The following is a 20,453-nucleotide window of genomic DNA, read 5'->3' as shown; positions in this document are numbered from 1 at the left end:
CATACCCAAAGAACTAGGGTTAGGTGTCTTCCTGGATAGAACTTTCTATTCTATTCTATTCTATGCTATTCCAGAATAGAAAATACTGTTCGCTTAACTACGTGTTCTAAATCATTCTTATAACATTCATGATAAATGAGCGCATGTTGGTAGATAATGGCATTAAAAATCCCATGCCTCGACTGGGATCCGAACCCAGTACCTACCAACCTGTAGACCGATGGACTAACCATGACGCCACCGAGGCCGGTATTTTTATAATAATAAAAAACTTTCAGAAATGGTGGATACAGTGGAACCAGTATCCAACATTGCCTTGGTTGGAATACCATTGTCAGTTCCTTCACTCTTATTTGGATATCCAACTAACTAACTAAATCAATTAATTTTGTTCTAGCATGTTAATGGGGCGTTAAAATCTAGAGTCTACAGGTCATCTATCTTCAATACATTGACCAACGTGAAGTGTTAACTCTACAAAAGCAAAATATGATGTGGACCACAATACCAGACGTACACCAGTATTTAAGCAAACAGTGAAATATAGCAAGCTATCACTTCAGACACGGAAACTAAAACAAAATCGGCTGACACTGTACCCAAGCTGGAAACAATAGGACAGGTGTAGCGCATAGGAGATAGTGCTATTGTTACTATGTAAGTTGTCATCCATGCATGTGCAATGTATAACAAGTCATGATACCGGAAACTAGTAATCAACCTGTCATTATTATATTACAAGAATAAACTAATTAAACGTACACAATGTGTTGTAATTCATTACCTGTTTGTGGAAATAAAATTATTAATTACATGAAAACAAATTAAACAAATGCATTAATATAAATCAATAATTATATACAAATATCCACAAGTCAATATTATTACATAATGTATATGTACAACTATCAATTATTTTAACACTAATTACAGAAATGTATATGCATATATGCATATACATTATAGGCTCTGGGTCCATAATATTTTGTATGTTCTAATTTTTTATTATATATTATATATACATTTATAGTTTTTATTTATTTATTTAATTTTTATTATTCATTATTATTGTTATTGTTATTATTAGTGATTATTATTATTATTATTATTATTATTTATTCATTCATTCATTCATTCATTCATTCATTCATTCATTCATTCATTCATTCATTCATTCATCTGTTCATTTCATCTTCATGTTAGTCTCGGTTAACCATCCGTCCATCTATTCTACTACCTATGCACCCTACAAAGACACACAGAACCATACATACATACATACAGCAGGCACGCGAACGCATGCGCGCACTTACACACACACACAAACAAGACTTACATATGGTCAATATAGAGGTTAAAAAAGAACTAAACAAAAATATTAAAAAAAAAAAAAACATCTGCCTTTATTGTAAGCCTACTGTCCTCAGTGATTTGCTTAGGATGCGGAAATACATAGTTTTAGTCAAATAAAAATTGTATCACCTGATCACTGTTTTATTTCCAGTTTTACATATGTATTTGTATTTATCTGAATAATGAAACAAAACATTTGTCTTTGAAGAATGTGATGAAGGTAAATATGGCCTTAAATGTGAGAAGACGTGTGGCAGTTGTTTAAATGGAAAACAAAAATGTAACAAGGTTACTGGACACTGTGCTGAAGGTTTGCTACTAATATATATTTGTTATAACAGTGTAGTAATGTCTGTAGCGTGTGATTTGTAAAAAAGATCCACTTTTCTAATTTAATGACGGAATAAGTATGCAAAATAAAACCTCGAAACTATAGACAAAATTAATAATCATTTATGTTCTTTATTGATTATACAGTTGTCAGCTTGATACATGGTTTATGATATTAAAGTATCTATCGTGCATCGTTTTGAAAGCAAGCTTTATATCATATGTGGAACTTTAACCACAAACAGACTACATTGTAATCTGGTATTGTGCCGGGTTTTTTAATTTCTGAATTGCATACGTTTCCATCTAGCTTTAAAACTAGAACGTTTTCACGAATCATCCGAATTATATTACATTTTCCTAGGTTTAAATTTTGTTTTGTTTAGAGTTGTGATTTCGTATAATATATTTACAAAATCACAGATGCGATCCATTGATAAATCCGTCCTGATCATTGTTATTTCATTTTAAATCAAAGTTGCATTCTCGATTTCCCGGCTAGTTTATTCATTCAAAATACAAACACAACTGCTGTTTTAATAAACTTGTATTTTCCTCAGTTATATTATATAGGCTACAGTTAACTGCTTTGGTACGGAACACGTCTTCCGTCATGTTCTCTAATACATTATTATTGAGATTTGTAAAGAATGTGTGTCGCAACTTGACCGTTCATGGCGTGTCAGTAAGTTTTTATGACACAGCTGGCTATATGAAAGGGACACTTCTAAGTTTGCTGCATTGAAAGATGTTGCCGACTAATAAAATATTTCTACGATATTTCCTAAAATATATTTTTTCATACGTACGAAATTATTTGAAGAAAAAAATCCAGTTTGGGCTTCTTACAAATATTCTAAACAAGAAAATATATTTATCATGTAATAAACTTACATGATAAATATATTTTCTTGTTTAGAATATCAGTGTCTGTATATTCAATGTGTTTGTGGTCGTCTTAATATTTGTAAGAAGCCCAAACTGGATTTGTTTCTTCAAATAATTTCGTACGTACGAAAATATTTATTTTAGGAAATAAAATGAAATTTAACCTAGTACAAATATTAGAACGACCAGAAACACGTTTAATATACAGCCACTAATATTTTATGCAAAAACATATATTTGATATGTAATTACAATCGTTAAAAAGTATCTGTTAGTCGATCACATTTTAAAAATTGATGTAAACTCCCTTTAATTGCTGCAAATGTCCCTTTAATGTTTTCGAAAAACAGAAGAATGACGTCATGTGAAAACAATAATGTTGTTAATTTAATCTAAATGGTTAAACAATAAACTGCATGTAGTTTCAATATTTCTACTTGAAGAAAAAAGGCCATCCATTACATTTCACTCGAATCGGAAAGACATGTGGTCTAATTTTATATTTCTGGTTTGAATTTCTCTCTGTTAAAATATTTAAAATATTATCCTGGGTTTGCTGTCATTATAACATGTTTCCGACTAAGAGAACCATTTAATGACCCAATTACATAATAAATATATGAATATATAGAGTATAACTTTTTTTATTGGAAAACTAACACCTACAAACATAAATAAAAATTAGAACGCCATGAATATTTTATTAACTAAATTATGTAGACTGATTTGTTGTTTTGCACACCTCTTTACACTGTTTTTAATTTGAATGTTTATATTGGTATAGATCATGTCATTTTCATAATATATGTCCTTTTTCAAATACCCAATAAATGCTTCGTTTAGTTTATTAACGTCAAGTGTTAAGTTAAGGATCTGTAATATTTATTTTGATATAATGGTTGCATGCAGTAGCCCAAATATATATAAACAGACAATGAAAAATTACTTAAATATGATAAGTCATGTCCAGAGACAAACAATATTTCTTAGCTAGTATTTCCTGCTAACAATGTGCTTTATGAAGAAAATGCATACTATTTACGGTTACAGACACTTTTTTCATACTGATTTAAAAGATATATGAGGAGTTTTAATTTTGTTTTACTTTCCTAAAACGTTTATTATGTTATGTTTTACATACTTATTTATTTTAAAGAAAGAAATGAATTGTCTTTGAAGGATGTAAGCAAGGTGCATTTGGACCCACGTGCCACGAGATTTGTGGACATTGTCAAGGTGGACATATCAAATGTGACAACGTTAATGGACATTGTTCTAATGGATGTGAAGCAGGTTGGAAAGGAGATACTTGTAAAACAGGTTTGCTACACATGTGACATTTTTTGTTCTATATTATATTTACAATTTTTATTTTTAGGCCTATCTCCCATAATGGAATGTGAAGCAATACTAATTATAAGTATCTATGTTATTTAATCAACACTAGTATTTGTACCAGCAACAGAGTCATCCAATAAACATTTTAAAATGTCTCTATAGTACGAGATGTTTCTGTTGTTGGTAGAATCACTAATTATGTTAAAGCCTAAATGATTGTTCATTGCCCCGCAGGCCAACTCGGAAGCCTCCCTAATAGAAGCCAGAGAGGTTTGTTTTCTGGGATTTTTTAATATTTATTATCCCCAGATCAAGCAGACAATGTCAAGGTTGGGGAGCCTCGAATTATTGCTGTACAATGAAAATACATGTTCAATCATGATTACCGTTGATACAATAATTTATTTCTTTTAAAAATATATATGTCTGGTGTTCTGCTGTAATGAAAGTGAAGTGCAGTGTAGTGAATATGCGTATTACCATTATTTAATCAGACAAAACTGAATATAATAAATATGAATACATTATTTATCATTTGTTATTTAACTTATTTTAAATAAAAAAATAGATAAAGTTTCTATTTAAAAATATTTATTTTAATTGCGATGCTTTGCATGTTGGTGGTTTTATAGTATTTTCTGATAAAAATGCTCTTTTATCTACATACAAGAAACACAATCCAGAACAAAACAGAACTACAAAAAGAAGAAAAATATTTTTATATATATGAATTCAAGGAAACTAGTTGATTTTGATCGGAGGGGTGGGGGAGAAAGAAAGGGGAAAAAAATGGGGGAGGAAGAGAGAAGAAATATAGAAGTAGAAACAAACATCACTAGTATTTTTTGATTTGTGGGTTTGGAGATAGCCTGGTTTAGAATGAGTCCTGTAATTAGTCTTGTCAAATCCAACGCTGTTATTTGGTAGTTGGGATTGACAGCTTTATTACAACTTTTGTTGTTTTGTGAGGCTATACTGGCAAATGAACCTCTGTTTATACCCATTATAGCCAGTGAAGCCCCTGCCAGAGGAGGAGGTAGGTGCAGGTGCAGCAGGTGGAGCCCTCTGGAAGTTGTCCTACTCTCTGAGATCTCAACTTCATTCAAGTAAGAAATACACCCTTTGACATGGATGCAGTGTGACTGCTTACAGTTGGCACAGGACAAGGGCCGTATGCAGAGATTATCTGAGGATCTTTTCAGGTGGCTTCCCCCATACCTAAAACAGGTGGAGACCCTCCTGGTGGACCTGCACCTGTTTACATTGTGTCCCGACCTCTGACATTGTGCACACTTAATGGTTTTTAAAAAAAAAAAAAAATGTAACATTTTGTGTCCCACTCCATCAAGCAAGTGAATGTCAATCAGCGTGTGCTAGGCTAAAAGAACATCTAGAAAGCCATTTTTCCAAACAGTAATGTTGGCTATATAAAGGTCCCGGTTTTCTCTCCTAATCTTACCTATGAGGTCAGAGCCCAAGTGCCCCATCAGGTTAGTTTTAACAATTCTTCTGAGTGGGGGTTTTACCTCCCCCGATTCGGCCAACCCCTTCATTTCTATTTTTATGAACTGGTTGGAATGGAATATTTGTAGAGGGTGGGAGGTTGACTGAACACTGGGAATATTTCCCCCGTCCCTAGATGGGTTAACCTCTTTGTAAAATGGGTCATTCCTCCCTTGGTTCTGACCCTGAGATTGACCACTCTCAGTTCCCAGGGCGGGACACTCTTGATGGTCTACATCAGAGGTACGAGAGTTGTCAGCTGTTCGCCTAACATTGGTAGTCGATTTCAGTCTCACTTGAAGTTTGGGTTTAGGACCATTCTGATTTGGGAGAACTGGTCTTTTTAACAAAACATTTATTTGACAAAGATATCCCTGAAGCAGAGGAGAAATTGACAAGCTGAACTATGTCGGAATGAATCTGTATACTATTTTTGGCGATTGTTCTCAGCGTTCACCATATTGCTACCGGTGGAACTAGTGTCGGTACCCGCAGATACCTCCACTTCGATTGGTTCAGTGTTGCATGTGATAAAATTCTCCGTGATTTCGGCTGTTCTCCCGGGGAACAGTATAATATGCAGGGACGGCCCAATGAAATCAAAGGGTGGGGTGTGGGTGGGGTGGTGGGTGCTGTCGGTGCTCTCATGAAAGTTTGGCCGTTTGAATAAATGAATGAATGTTTAACAACACCCCAGCACGAAAAATACATCGGTTATTGGGTGTCAAACTCTGGTAAATGCAAAACATTAAATGATGAACCGCATCAATATAAAAATTTAATAGTCAAAGAAAAACATAGTGAATTGTGATAAAATAGAAATATCACAGATAGGTAATATTAAAATGTAGAATAAAAGTCTGGATGGAATCGAAATGATTCCATCACATTCCTCTGACCAAAAATATATTTTCTAGTTTCTGTCAGAATGAATGAATGAATGAATAAATGTTTAACGACACCCCAGCACAAAAAAATACATCGGCTATTGGGTTTCAAACTATGGTAATGCAAACAAATAAAGTGATATGAACATCAATATAAACATTCAAGATTTAAATAAAAACAGTGTAAAGAACTGTGCCAAAATACAAATATCACAGATAGATATTGACTTTTACTCAAAATGTCAATTGTATCTCGAAGAAAACAAGGGGATTTGTGCTGTATTGGCCATTCTCAAAGAGAATGTTACACCCCTGCACCACGGTGAGGTTACAGCACGCGCAGATGCTTACTCTCCACCAAAATGAGGCGCACCGTCAGAGTACACTGACAATGTACACACTGAGGTGGAGGATCTTTCTTCAAGATAAATGAATGGATCAAGTATGTATGGGCAATGAGAGCACGACACAATACTATTTCATCCATCCTGCACTGTCTATAAGAGGACTGCCACTCTCCCAAGACTGGTTTGATGGCATAAAGCTTGTTCGCAACCGTACCGTCCCAATCATGTTGCCAAGTCGAAAAGGTAAATTGGTTGATACTACATTTAAAATCAGTATAAGGCACACCAACCCTGGCATGAGGCAAATCCAAAGCAGACTTGGTAGCTGAATCTACCTTTTCATTACCCCTGATGCCAACATGGCTGGGCACCCAACAAAATACAATGTCTTTATTGGCAATAGATAAAAAGACACACTTTCATATCACCATCCCAATTAAGAGATGGTCCAACTTCATATTGCGTAAAACTTGGAGACACGAAAGTAAGTCGGTAAAACTAATAAATTTGGATGCACTAGAATAATTTATTTCTTCCAAGGCTTTAATGACTACCCAAACCTCAGCACTAAAGATCGATGCTGAGTCAGACAGTCTCGTGGAAAGTATTATGTCTGATGGTAAAATTGTAGCACAGACCACAGAAATGTAATCACGGTACCTGTCTTGAATTTCCATGAAAAACTGTTTGTACACAATAGCATCTGTACGATCTTTCTTCAGATGCGCAAGATCAAACACAATTTTAGGTGGTGTAATACACCAAGGTGGTAAACCAAATTATAAAGGAGTTTCCAAAGTGTCAGTTAAATCAATGTTGGAAAGCGACAAAAAACACATATATTTGTTATCAAACACCGCGTTATGTGTAGGATGGTTTGATAATGATCTAATCTTGGTACCATACCATGCTGCAGAGAAAGCTTTGCATGCCTAGCACCCAAACTAAATTCGTGTGCATGAACGTACAAGCTCTCTACAGGAGATGTTCTAAATGCCCCAAGACAAATCCTAAGTCCCTGGTTCTGTATGGGATTTAGCATCTGCAAGTAAGATTTGCGTGCCGACCCATACACAATGCATCCATAATCAAGACATCACAAGAGATCTATAGAGACGGAGAATAACCTTTCGGTCTGCTCCCAATTCCGTATTACCAATAACTTTTAAAATATTGAGAGCTTTTAAGCCCTAGTTTTTAACATATTTAAGACAGGACACAAAAGATAAATTCCTGTCAAAAATAACCCCCACAAATTTTCTGGCAGACATGCATACAGACCGTTTTTGCCTTTGAGAATCTAAAGCCATTGATGAAGTTTATTCAAACAAAGCTGTAACTTATGTTCAATAATACTCATATTGGACGATCTATCGCAAATCTGAAAATCATCAACATATAACGAGCAATGCACATCAGGTATTAAACAGTGGGTGATGCTGTTAATTTTCACAGAAAATAAAGTTACAGACAGGATACTACCTTGAGGCACACCCATCTCCTGTGAGTGAATGTCGGACAAAGTCGACCCCACCCGGACTTTAAAAGATCTATCTTTTAAAAATTGAGAAATAAAAACAGGAAGTCGACCTCTAAGGCCCATGCCATGGAGGTCGGTTAAAATTTCATACTTCCACGTGGTATCGTAAGCTTTCCCCAAATAAAACCCCCCACTAAAACCATGTGCTGATTATGGATGAAAGCTTCCCTGCAAAACATTTCAAATCTAACAAGATGATCAACCGTGCTACGTCTAGATCTGAACCCACATTGCATGTTAGTGAGCAATTTGTGAGGTTCAAGATACCAGACAAGTCTATGATTGATCATGCGTTCCATGGTTTTACAAATGCAACTTGTCAAAGCGATAGGGCGATAACTAGTAGGATTAGTTGGATCCTTACCAGGCTTGGGAATAGGAATGATAATTGCTTTCCTCCAATCAGAAGGAAAGTCTCCAGAAATCCAGATGTTATTAAAAAATATTCAAAAGAACCATCAAAGATGATTCAGGTAAATGTTTTAATAACTGATAATGAATTTCATCTGGTCCTACTGAAGTATTATGGGCTCTACGAAGAGCATCCTGCAATGCCTCCATAGAGAAACGCTTGTTGTACATTTCAGCATTTTCAGATGAAAAATTGATGGACTGCTTTTTAGCTTCCACTTGCAGAATGAAAATATGTACGACTTTTATCATTAAATAAAAGTAAGTCGTTTTTGAGAATTAAGTCTTCCAATTGTTTACCTCTAATATTGATATCCTCGCATCCCCACAAAGTGTGGTGACCATTAAATCTCCCATAATAATAAAGGGAGTAGGGAGCTGATCAATAAGATCTTGTAGATCCCTAGGATTAAAATTAAAATGATTACGAGGTGGCAAGTAAACTGAACATAGGGTAACAGTTTTATGAGCCGTGACCTTTACAGCCACAGCTTGTAAATTGGTATTTAATGTTACTACACTCTGAGGAATGTTTTCATTAACAAGAATGGAAACACCCCCAGATGCTCTATGTTCAGTTTCTTGAAACTTATGATAGAGGTTAAATCCTATCATGGTAATATGATCAGTGTCCTTCAAGAAGGTTTCTTGAAGACACACTGAAATAGGATTATGTTTTTGAATTAAAAGACTTAATTCATCAAAATTGGGCCTAAGCCCACGGCAGTTCCACTGAATGACTGAATTAGTCATTAGGAGGAAGTACGGGAGTTAGTGTTACTTTTTCCTTTGATGTTGATCGTGAACGACGTTGAGATGAAACATCCATCTCGTCAGTCATATTAACAAGCAAGGCATCAAAGGAATTGCTAACTGGAACAGGTCGCAGTTCAATTGTTTTCAGCCGCCCCGAAGAGCGATCTTTTCGAGATGATATTTTGTCTTTTCCTGGCTGAGAAAGACTGCGAGGACCTGGCACCACGGCAGTCGATCTGCCTGAATGATTCTGCGAATCCGAAGACAAGTCAGTCATTGTGGTAGATGTTTAGTTTTTTGTAACAACTTCTTGATGTTTTTTAGCTTTATCTGCTTGTTTTGTAGCTTTTTCTACATCTGAAAGCTTTTTGTATTTTGCTTCATCATATCGCCACGTTAGGTCAGTATTGATAGCAACATTTCGGGTGGAGACCTTGACTGCCGCAGCATAGGATTTCCCTACTACGACAGATACTTCTGTCTCCACCAATTTCCTAGCTTCAAGAAATGACAAGTGTTTCTCAACGTTAACCTGCTGTACCTTTTTTCCAATTTCCATTTTGCACATTCTCGCGAATATGCAAAATGGTTTCCCTTACAGTTTACAAATACAATGTCATTGTTACATGTCTTACTGTCGTGGTCAAATTCACCACAACGAGCACATGTCAATTTGTTTCGACACGTAGTTTGGCCATGACCAAACTTTTGACATTTGTAACATCGTAATGGATTTGGTATAAAAGGAACAACAGGTATAGAAAGATATCCAGCCTTTATAGACTCTGGAAGGGTAGGTTTGTCAAATGTTAATATCAAAGTATTCTTCGGAATTAGTTCATTATTCCGACGAATCTTGATTCTTTTCACTAATGTCTCGCCCTGCGGTGACAAGTTTTCAATGATTTCATCTTCACAAACTCCTTCTAAATCTTTTGTCCTAATGACTCCCTTACAAGAGTTTAAGGAAGAATGTGGCGACACAATGATTGGTACATTACACAGAACTTTCGACTGAAGAAGACACCGAGAGTGAGTCCAAGTCGAACATTATATCAGCAATGAACCATTTTTCAATTTTTTAACACTCTTTGGCTCACCAGACAAGCCGACAAGCCCCTTCTGAACAGCAAACAGTGACAGTTTGCTCAAGGCTCCGACATTAGATGAACTAATGATCAGAAACCTTGGCCAGGATTCAGAAGTTATATCTTTAGATTTTTTTCAATTTCCACTAGTCATCGGATGATGAGGAATCCGCAACCTCGGTGTGGACCCTTTTAAGGGTCCCATCAAGAGTTTGACAATGGTTTGTAGCCATAATGTAGAGAAAATAATTCAGGAACCATGCTCCCCACCCACCATGGAGTCCAACAAGGGGACATGAAGCTGCGGATAACCAGCAGACACTCATGCCAGGGATACATGGTTGATATACTCAGGCAAGAATAACATTATTACCCGATTGACCCTAGCCTCCGCCCCAAGAGCAACAAATACAAATGGTAAATCAAACACTGTTTGTTCTTGGCAATATAAACAAAACAAAGATTGTTTGCTCTTGAGCTTGGCGTGACCAGCCGATTGATCAGGTAGGATCATTCCTGACCCCCCGTCTACATGAACTCCGGGCCAAAGTGGTGTATTGTCAATGGCAATATACTCAGTTGCAGACATTAACCACGACTCAACCACCAGGATCCCATCATCCACTTCACGAGTCGCACCTCACGGCAAACAAGGTGCCTCATACGAGGAGTTGTGCATTTATTGGCCATTCTATAAAAGACTGTTCACCCCTGCACCACGGTGAGGTTAATGCACACGCAGGGGCCTCTTTCAGGAGAAATCAAGAACAAGTGAAGGACTAAAAAGGGTTAAGTCTATAGAAGTGAACGAACCACTAGCAGAATGAAAATATGTATGACTTTTATCATTAAATAAAAGCAAGTCATTTTTGAGAATTAAGTCTTCTAATTGTTTACCTTTAATATTGATATCATCACATCCCCACAAAGTGTGGTGACCATTAAAATCTCCCATAATAATATAGGGAGTAGGGAGCTGGTTAATAAAATCTTGAAGATCCCTTGGATTAAACTTAAAATAATTACGAGGAGGTAAATAAACTGAACATAGAGTAATAGTTTTGTGAGCCGTGACTTTTACAGCCACGGCTTGTAAATGAGTATTTAATGTGACACCCTCACATGCCCTATAGTCAGGTTCCTGGAATTTATGATAGATGTGAAATTTTCATGGTAATGTGGTCAGTGTCCTTCAGGAAAGTTTCTTGATGACACACTGCAAGAGGATTATGTTTTTGAATTAAAATACTTAATTCATCAAAATTGGGCCTAAGCCCACGGCAGTTCCACTGAATGACTGAATTAGCCATTAGGGGGAAGTACAGGAGTCATCATAACTTTATCCTTTGGATGTGGTTGTGATATTTGTGATTTAGAACAAATTTAATTTGAATGATCCATCGCAGTCACATCCACATCCAAAGGATAAAATGTACTACTGATGGGAACCAAGCATTGCTTAATCATCTTTAAACATCCCGAAGAGCAATCCTTCTTCTGACTTTTAGTGCATTTTCCTGGCAAAGGTGTGCTGGGACCGGGCTCCCCAGCACTTGAACCATGTGATAGATTCATAGAACCTGAAGACACCTGGGTCATTTTACTAACTACTTTTTGAGTAGCTTTAGTTGCCTGTCTCTGAGCTTTCTCAATGTTGGAAACCTTCTTATATCTATCTTCACCATTAGGCCAAGTTAGATCTGTCTAAACTGAAACATTGTTTGTAGAGACTTTGACAGCATCGGCATACGAGTTTTCCCTTGCAATTGGTGCATACCATATCATTTCGACATGTTTTGCTGTCGTGATCATACTGACCACAACGAGCACATGTATCACGAGATCACTATTTTGATGAACCTTTATCTGCTTGACAGAACCAACACCTTGAGAGGAGAGATTTTCGCAAATCTCTTCCTCACAAACTCCCTCTAAATCTCGTAATCTAATCACTCCCTTAGATGAATTAAGGGAGGAATGTGGTGTGATATTAATAGCAATGATGCACAGAGGTTTAGATCAACTGGAATGGCTTGCGATCCATTTCGCATTTACTTGACACTTTTTGGCTCTTTGGCTAAGCCTTCAAGCCCTTTCTGAATTGCAAACGAAGACAGCTTGCGTAAGGCCCCATCATCGGAAGACCTCACAACGAGAAACCTTTGTCACGTTTGTGAAGAAGAGTGGTCAATCAGGTGATTTAAATATTTGATTTACCCACACATAACCCTAGTGTACGCCGAAGAGTCCAAAACCTCGGTATGGACCCTTTTCAGGACCCCATCAATGGTATCAATTTTGGTTTGATCCATAATTCAAATTGGTATCATTCACCAACCATGCCGCCACCCACCACGGAAAGAAAGAAAGAAGTGTTTTATTTAACGACGCACTCAACACATTTTATTTACGGTTATATGGCGTCAGACATATGGTTCAGGACCACACAGGTTTTGAGAGGAAACCCGCTGTCGCCACTACATGGGCTACTCTTCCGATAGGCAGCAAGGGATCTTTTATTTGCGCTTCCCACAGGCAGGATAGCACAAACCATGGCCTTTGTTGAACCAGTTATGGATCACTGGTCGGTGCAAGTGGTTTACACCTACCCATTGAGCCTTGTGGAGCACTCACTCAGGGTTTGGAGTCAGTATCTGGATTAAAAATCCCATGCCTCGACTGGGATCTGAACCCTGTACCTACCAGCCTGTAGACCGATGGCCTGCCACGACACCACCGAGGCCGGTCCACCCACCACGGAGTCCAACAAAGGGATATGATGCTGAGAATAACCTTCAGACACTCATACCTGGGATATATGGTTGATATACTCGGGCAATAAAAATAAAATATTTAAATCACCTGACTGACATGAGCCACCGCCCCAAGAGCAACAAATGCACATGGTCATTCAAGCAATGTTTGTTCTTGGCAAATATAACAAAAGAAAAGTTGATTGCTCTTGAGCTTAGCAAGACCAGCCGACCGATCAGGTCGGGTCTCCCTGACCACCCATCTGGCTGAATTCCAGGCCAAAGTGGTGTGTTGTCAGAAAACATACCCGTAGATATGCCCCCAACTCAACCACCAGGATCCCATCATACAGCATTACGGGATGGACCTCACAACCAACAAGCTGTGCTGTACTGGCCATTCTCAAAGAGAATGTTACACCCCTGCACCACGGTGAGGTTACAGCACGCGTCGGGGTGGCCGTTGAGTAGTCGAGAGTGAAAACAAAAAGACAGTGTTTTTTTTATATCAACAAGAGAAGTGTTTTGCAGGTAGGCGACGGTGTGTTCGAGGTACACAAAACCGTAAGCAGTAGGGTCCAGATTGCCAAACATCACCCTTCTCAACCCTGGAATGTTAGACTCATTTGCAGTTTTCAAACTTGTAATATTTTTGGACGGGGTTAGAGGGAATAACTGATCAGCAAGAGCATCGAATTTATTACTGATGGAAAAAAACTCCCCTTCCCCCACGTCCTCTTTCTCTGTCTACCAAACAGCCACGTGTGCTTTCCTTTTCCGGGTGGAAGCTCTGGAGGGAGTGTAGGTGACCTCTATGAAACGGGTTCGGCAGACAGAGTTGGTGAACTACACGAGGGGGCATTTACCTCACCTTTTGGAACAATAAGCCCAGTGTTACTCCATATGCTCTTATTAAGATCACCCTCCGGAGAAGAAAAAACCCTGTTCAATTCTTCCCATGATACTTCAGTAGGACCAGATGAAATTCACTATCAATTATTGAAACATCTTTGACAAGTTGCATTTGTAAAACCATGGAACGAATGATCAATCGTAGACTTGTCTGGTATCTTGAATCCGACAGATTGTTTACTAACGTACCATGTGGGTTCAGATCTAAACATAGCATGGTTGGTCATCTTGTTAGATTTGAAACGTTTTGCAGGGAAGCTTTCATCCATAATCAGAACTTGGTTTCAGTGGGGGGTTTTCATGTGGAGAAAGCTTACGATACCACGTGGAAGTATGGGAGTTTAAGCGACCTCCATGGACTTCCTGTTTTTATTTCTCAATTTTTAAAAGATAGATATTTTAATGTCCGGGTGGGATCGACTTTGTCCGATATTCACCCACAAGAGATGGGTGTATATCAGTGTAGTGTCCTGTCTGTAACTTTATTTCTGTGAAAATTAACAGCATAAAACAGTCTTTAACACCTGGTGTGGATTGCTCGTTATATATTATATTTTCAGATCTAATATGAGTATCATTGAATGCAAGTTGCAGCTTTGTTTGAATAAACTCCATCAATATGCAACTGACAATGGCTTTAGATTCTCAAAGGCAAACATGGTGTGTATGCATCTCTGCCAGACAAGAGGTATCCATTTAGATCCAGTAGTTTTTGGACAAAAATCCAATTTCAGCTGTGGACGAGATCACATTTCTGGTGTTTATATTCAACAGGAAGCTATCCTTTGTGCCCCATCTTAAATATGTTAAAAAGAACGGCTTAAAAGCTCTCAATATTTTAAAAGTTATTGGTAATGCAGAATGGAGAGCAGATCGACGGGTTATGCTCCGTTTGTATAGATCTTTAATTAGAAAAACACTTGATTATGGATGCATTGCATATGGGTCGGCACACAAGTCTTAATTGCAGATGTTAGATCCTATACACAACCATGGACTTTGGCTTTGTCTTGGTGCATTTTAGAACATCTCCTATAGAACTTGTTTGGGTGCTAGGCGTACAAAGTTTTCTATGCTGTATGTTACCAAGATTAAATCATTACTGGAACATCCTACACATACTGCAGTGTTTGATAACAAATATATGAAGTTGTTTGGTTTGCTGTGGCTGAATGCTATTCGTACATTTGGTCTTCGCATTAAGCGCGTTTTTTGTCAATGTCCAACATTGATTTAATTGACACTTTGGAAACTCCTTCATATTTTGTTTTACCACCTTGGTTTATTACACCACCTACAATTGTATTTGATCTTGCGCATCTGAAGAAAGATCGTACAGATGCTATTGTGTATAAACATTTTTTATGGAAATTCAAAACAGGTACCGTGAGTACATTCCTGTTTATACAGACGGATCACGGGATGGGAATTATGTGGCTTGTGCTGCAGTTTTTGCATCAGACACTATGATTTGCATGAGATTGCCCGACTCAGCATCAATCTGTAGTGCTGACGTTTGGGAAGTCATTAAAGCCTTAGACCAAGAAACCAAGGATATGATTGCATCCAAATTTATTATCTTTACAGATTCACTTTCGTGTCTATAAGCTTTATGTAATATGAAACTGGACCATCTCTTAATTGGATTGGTGATATGAAAATGCATCTTTTTATCCACTGCCAATTTTATTGGGTGCCCAGCCAAGTCGGCATCAGGGGTAATGAAATGGCAGATTCAGCTGCCAAGTTTACTTTGGATTTGCCAGGTTCGGTGTACCTTATATTGATTTTAAACATAGTATCAACCATGGCAGTCCTCCTATAGGCAGTGCAGGAAGGATACAATAGTCGTGTGTGGTGCTCGCATCGGTCATAATTACTTGACCCATTCATTTATCTTGAAAAAAAGGCCATCCACCTCAGTGTGAGCACTGTCATTGTCTTCTGACGGTACGCCACATTTTGTGGAGTGTAAGCATTTCAAAGAAACTTCAAAATATATATTTGGACAACGAAATGTGATGCAATCCTTTCGATTCCATCTCGAACGTATATTACAGTTTCTACGTGATACTGATTTTCATTCCAAATTTTATTTGTATATATCTGTGATATTTGTATTTTTGCACAATTCTTTACACTGTGTTTTCATTTAACTATCGAATTTTTATATTGATGTTGATCATCACTATATTTGTTTGCCTTTACCATACTAGTAGTTTGACACCCAATAGCCGATATATATTTTAGTGCTGGGGTGGCGTTAAACATTCATTCATTCATTCATTTATTCATTATTCCTTTAATGTTGGTTTTATCTGGTACTGCTATATGTTTGAACATAACTAATTTGTACTTGGGGCCCACGAGTTATATACTGAACAGCATTGAAAACGCACCACCAGTTGATGATAATAAATGTGAATGGGGCATATATCAGCATTAAACATATCAATGAATAAGTACCGTACTACCTTATAGACCATGCATGACGACGAACAACTTACAAAAACGATTGCCTGAACACTCCATGAAATACAACACCAAAACACCACATATTGCATGCATAGCATGAAAAACGTAAATTGATTGTGCAAATCATGCTGATTGGGGCTATAAAAGATGGTCTCTGAAAAGCCACTTTCATTTATGAAGTAGTTTTTGAGGGAACGTTAAACAAGTGATGGCAAGGTTGACAGCTGAGGATCGTGAACGTGCCTTAGACATGTTTCAAGTCGGCAATTCCAGTAGAGTCATAGCACAGCGATTTGGATGCCACCATTCAACAATCATTAGACTCCACAGGAGATACCAGCAGACAGGAACCACTAGGGAGCGTCCACGTCCAGGCCAACGGCGTGTTACGACACCACGACAAGATCGCCATATTATTCGTGATCGAACGCTGCCAGCTGTCAGGACTGCACCAACTGTTCAAGGTCGACGAGGGGTTATCAGCGTAGACACTGTGCGTCGCCGTCTTCGCTCTGCTGGGCTGCGTGCATATCCTGACTGATCGACATCAAAATAAGCGCCGACGTTTGGCAATTACAACGTTGGCATGGTGTGCTATTCTCTGACGAATCCCGTTTCCATGTAAGGAATGCTGATGGTCGGTTGCGGGTGTGGCGTAGTTGTGGAGAACGTTACCACAATGACTGCCTTGTCCAGACGGATCGATTGGGTGGAGGGAGTGTCGTGGTGTGGGGCGGGATCGTTTATCATCAGCGAACAGCACTCCATGTTTGCTGCGGCAGAATGAATGTCATTATGTTTTTACTACCGGGATAACGTCTTGCAATATAACGTCATTCCCTTCTTTCATCAGCATTGCACACATTTCAGCAAGAGAACGCCCGAGCGCACACAGCACGTGTTACAACACAGTATTTAGCGAACAATAATGTGTGAATGACCAGCACTGTCCCCTGATTTATCGCCAATAGAGGAGCTTTGGGATTACCTTGGTCAACGCATCTCACGTCGTCCACAAATGAATAACCTAAGAGAACTGAAAAACGCACTACAGCAGAGGTGGAATGCTATCCCCCAGAACACTATCTGCAGACTTATCGGCTCGATGAGAAGACGTTGCATGGCTTGTGTTGCTGCAAATGGTGGTCATACGCACTATTGACTTTTCATTGTGACACCACGTGTCTTTCATACGTAGATGAATTAAAATTAATAAATGATTGTGCATTCTTTTTTGTTTGTCGGCTTTATCAGTCATCCATTTATTGCTGTTCACAACAAAACATTTATTGCTGAGGTATTCTTTTCAAAATGCAAACATTTCTTGGTGGTACGTTTTCAATGCTGTTCGGTATATATTGCGATGGGGGTACCACCGCAGGGTCCGAATTGTCTGTTATGGGCTATTTCGGACTTGGTGTGATATACATGTTTATTTTAAGTTGTTTTTGTATGATATCACCAAGGTTTGAGTATAATCAGTTTGCATTAAGTGCCATGGGAGGGCAAACACAGGTTTGCGTCAATCTGCACGTGTCGCGCACCTGCTACAGAATTTTATGGAAACCATACTTTATATTTAATTAGTGTTCAAAAAAGCAGTCCTGAGCATGAACCTTTTTTGTCCAGGACAGTAGGTTAATGGTTAGCGAGATAGGAGTCGATGTAGTTGCCTCACATCGCATTAAGTTGGATTTATACTTTTGACACTGTCATCCGCTCTAGCATAAGCCAGCGCATAGGTATATAATTTAAAACGTCAGCGAGCACTCACCGTAAACCGGAGCATGTCGGCATAAATATTTCCAGAGCTCAACTGTGTTCAACTTTCAAGATGTGCGCTTGCAGACGCCGGCAATTCAGCCAATCAGAAAAAGTCACACTATTCTACAACACGGAGTGCACTAGATTGGTTCGACAGACATGGAAAACATTCAAAACATAGATGAGAGGTTAATCAATTAAGTAATAGTATTGAACCGAACGAAAGTGAATTCATTCTCCATGAGAAATTCACGAATTTCCTTAAAAAAAAATTATATATAGCGAAAACGAGAACGCTATATTATTTATTACCCACCTTCTAATAATAGAACATCTAACAATTCCTTCCAACATATCGAGACATGTGAATGCACAGAGCTAAGACAAAGGACGTTAACGTCGCTTACAGAAATGACGACACTTAGAAGATAATACACACCAGGTGGTGCGTATGGAATTAGATGACAAACACAGACATTCATTATGTGGGCATAAATACTCTACGTTTGAAAACACTATCACATTAAGTTTTTAACAACAAATCGGAAAATATGCTAGAGGCTAAAATAAACGACCAAATAAAACTTAAGCAAATGAAAACCTAATTAACTCATAATTGTTTCATAATATATATAACATATCTATGACAGACATAATTATTGTGTAGTCATATGGAAATCTTACAATATATGCAATGTATTCTGTCTTAGTACTGCTTATATAATTATTTAGTGTAATGAAACAAACCAATTATCTTTGAAGTATGTGCTGAAGGCAAATATGGGGTCAACTGTGAGAAGACGTGCCGACATTGTTTAAATACAGAATGTGACAAGAAGACTGGAAAATGTTATGATAAATGTGAGGCTGGATGGGAAGGAGATAAATGTGACACAGGTTCGATATTAATATGTAAACCTTGCAAACGGTGTATTAATGTATGCATGAAGTTATTCCCCTTCATTGTAGGATTTAGTCTGTTATTACGAACATTTATATATAACATCAGTAAGCAATAATATATTCTCACAAATCACATGTCTGTGTTTATGGTTACCATGGTGACTAAAACTAATACAATATGATCAAAGTCATATCCGCTAAATGTCAAGGAAATATAGCAAATTACACAGGTGTTTTGAAGGATAATAATATATATTTTCGACATAATATAGTATTTTAGATCGGAGTATCAAATTTAGTTTTATTTACATCAAATGCTCTAGTTAGGATCAGAGTAATAAGATCCAAGTAATTATTGACTGTACATATACGCACTGAAGTAAGAATTATTATTATTTAATTTGGGGGTGGGTTTTTTTTTTTTTTTTTTTTTTTTTTTTTTTTTTGGGGGGGTGTAAAACTGAATGTACGATAAGGCCTTGTTTTGAACTATCATTGCCATCTTGAATTTAAATGATGATGCAATATATCATTTAGCAAAAGACTATTATAAATGAATTCTTTAACTCGTAAAACGCAATCACTATAACATTACAATCTGCCCTAGTTGATGTAAAATGTGGTAAATTATTATTTCCTTGTTCTGACTTTTATAGTGTTGATCATCTTGGATTTAAATGATGTTGCACTATCTTAATTAGCTGGGGGTACTACAAAATGAATTCCTTGATGGCAAAAACACTGCCATGTGTTTTGGTAGTCATCGAGACAATGTGTTCAGCATTGCATTTTCCTTTTATGAGCTTTGTTCCATAGTGTTCGAAATGCAAAGACCAAAGTATTAACAGGTAACGATTGTCTCTTCTTTTTTTTTGATCTGATGGTGGGCAGACTGAAGATGGCTCTAGGTGTAATCTGAAAAATAAGTATATTCTCAGGCTAGTATTTGGAAAGCGGATCATCGTCCCTATCCTAGGACCTAAAAGTACGCACAAATACAAATCACAAACGCGTTTGGTGGTGTGGGATGTGGGGTTTTTTGTTGTTGTTGTTTTTTGGTTTGTTTATTGGGGTTTTTGTTGTTGTTGTTGGGTTTGTTTTTTGTTGTTGTTGTTGTGGGTTTTTTGTTGTTTTGGGGGGGGGTGGTATTGTTTGGGGGGGGGGTTGGGGGGAGGGGAGGGGTTGGGGTTTTTTTTCTCGATTTT

This window comes from Gigantopelta aegis, chromosome 1, assembly GCF_016097555.1.
Source record: "Gigantopelta aegis isolate Gae_Host chromosome 1, Gae_host_genome, whole genome shotgun sequence".
Classification (NCBI taxonomy): domain Eukaryota; kingdom Metazoa; phylum Mollusca; class Gastropoda; order Neomphalida; family Peltospiridae; genus Gigantopelta; species Gigantopelta aegis.
Note: the sequence above shows the minus strand (reverse complement) of the source record.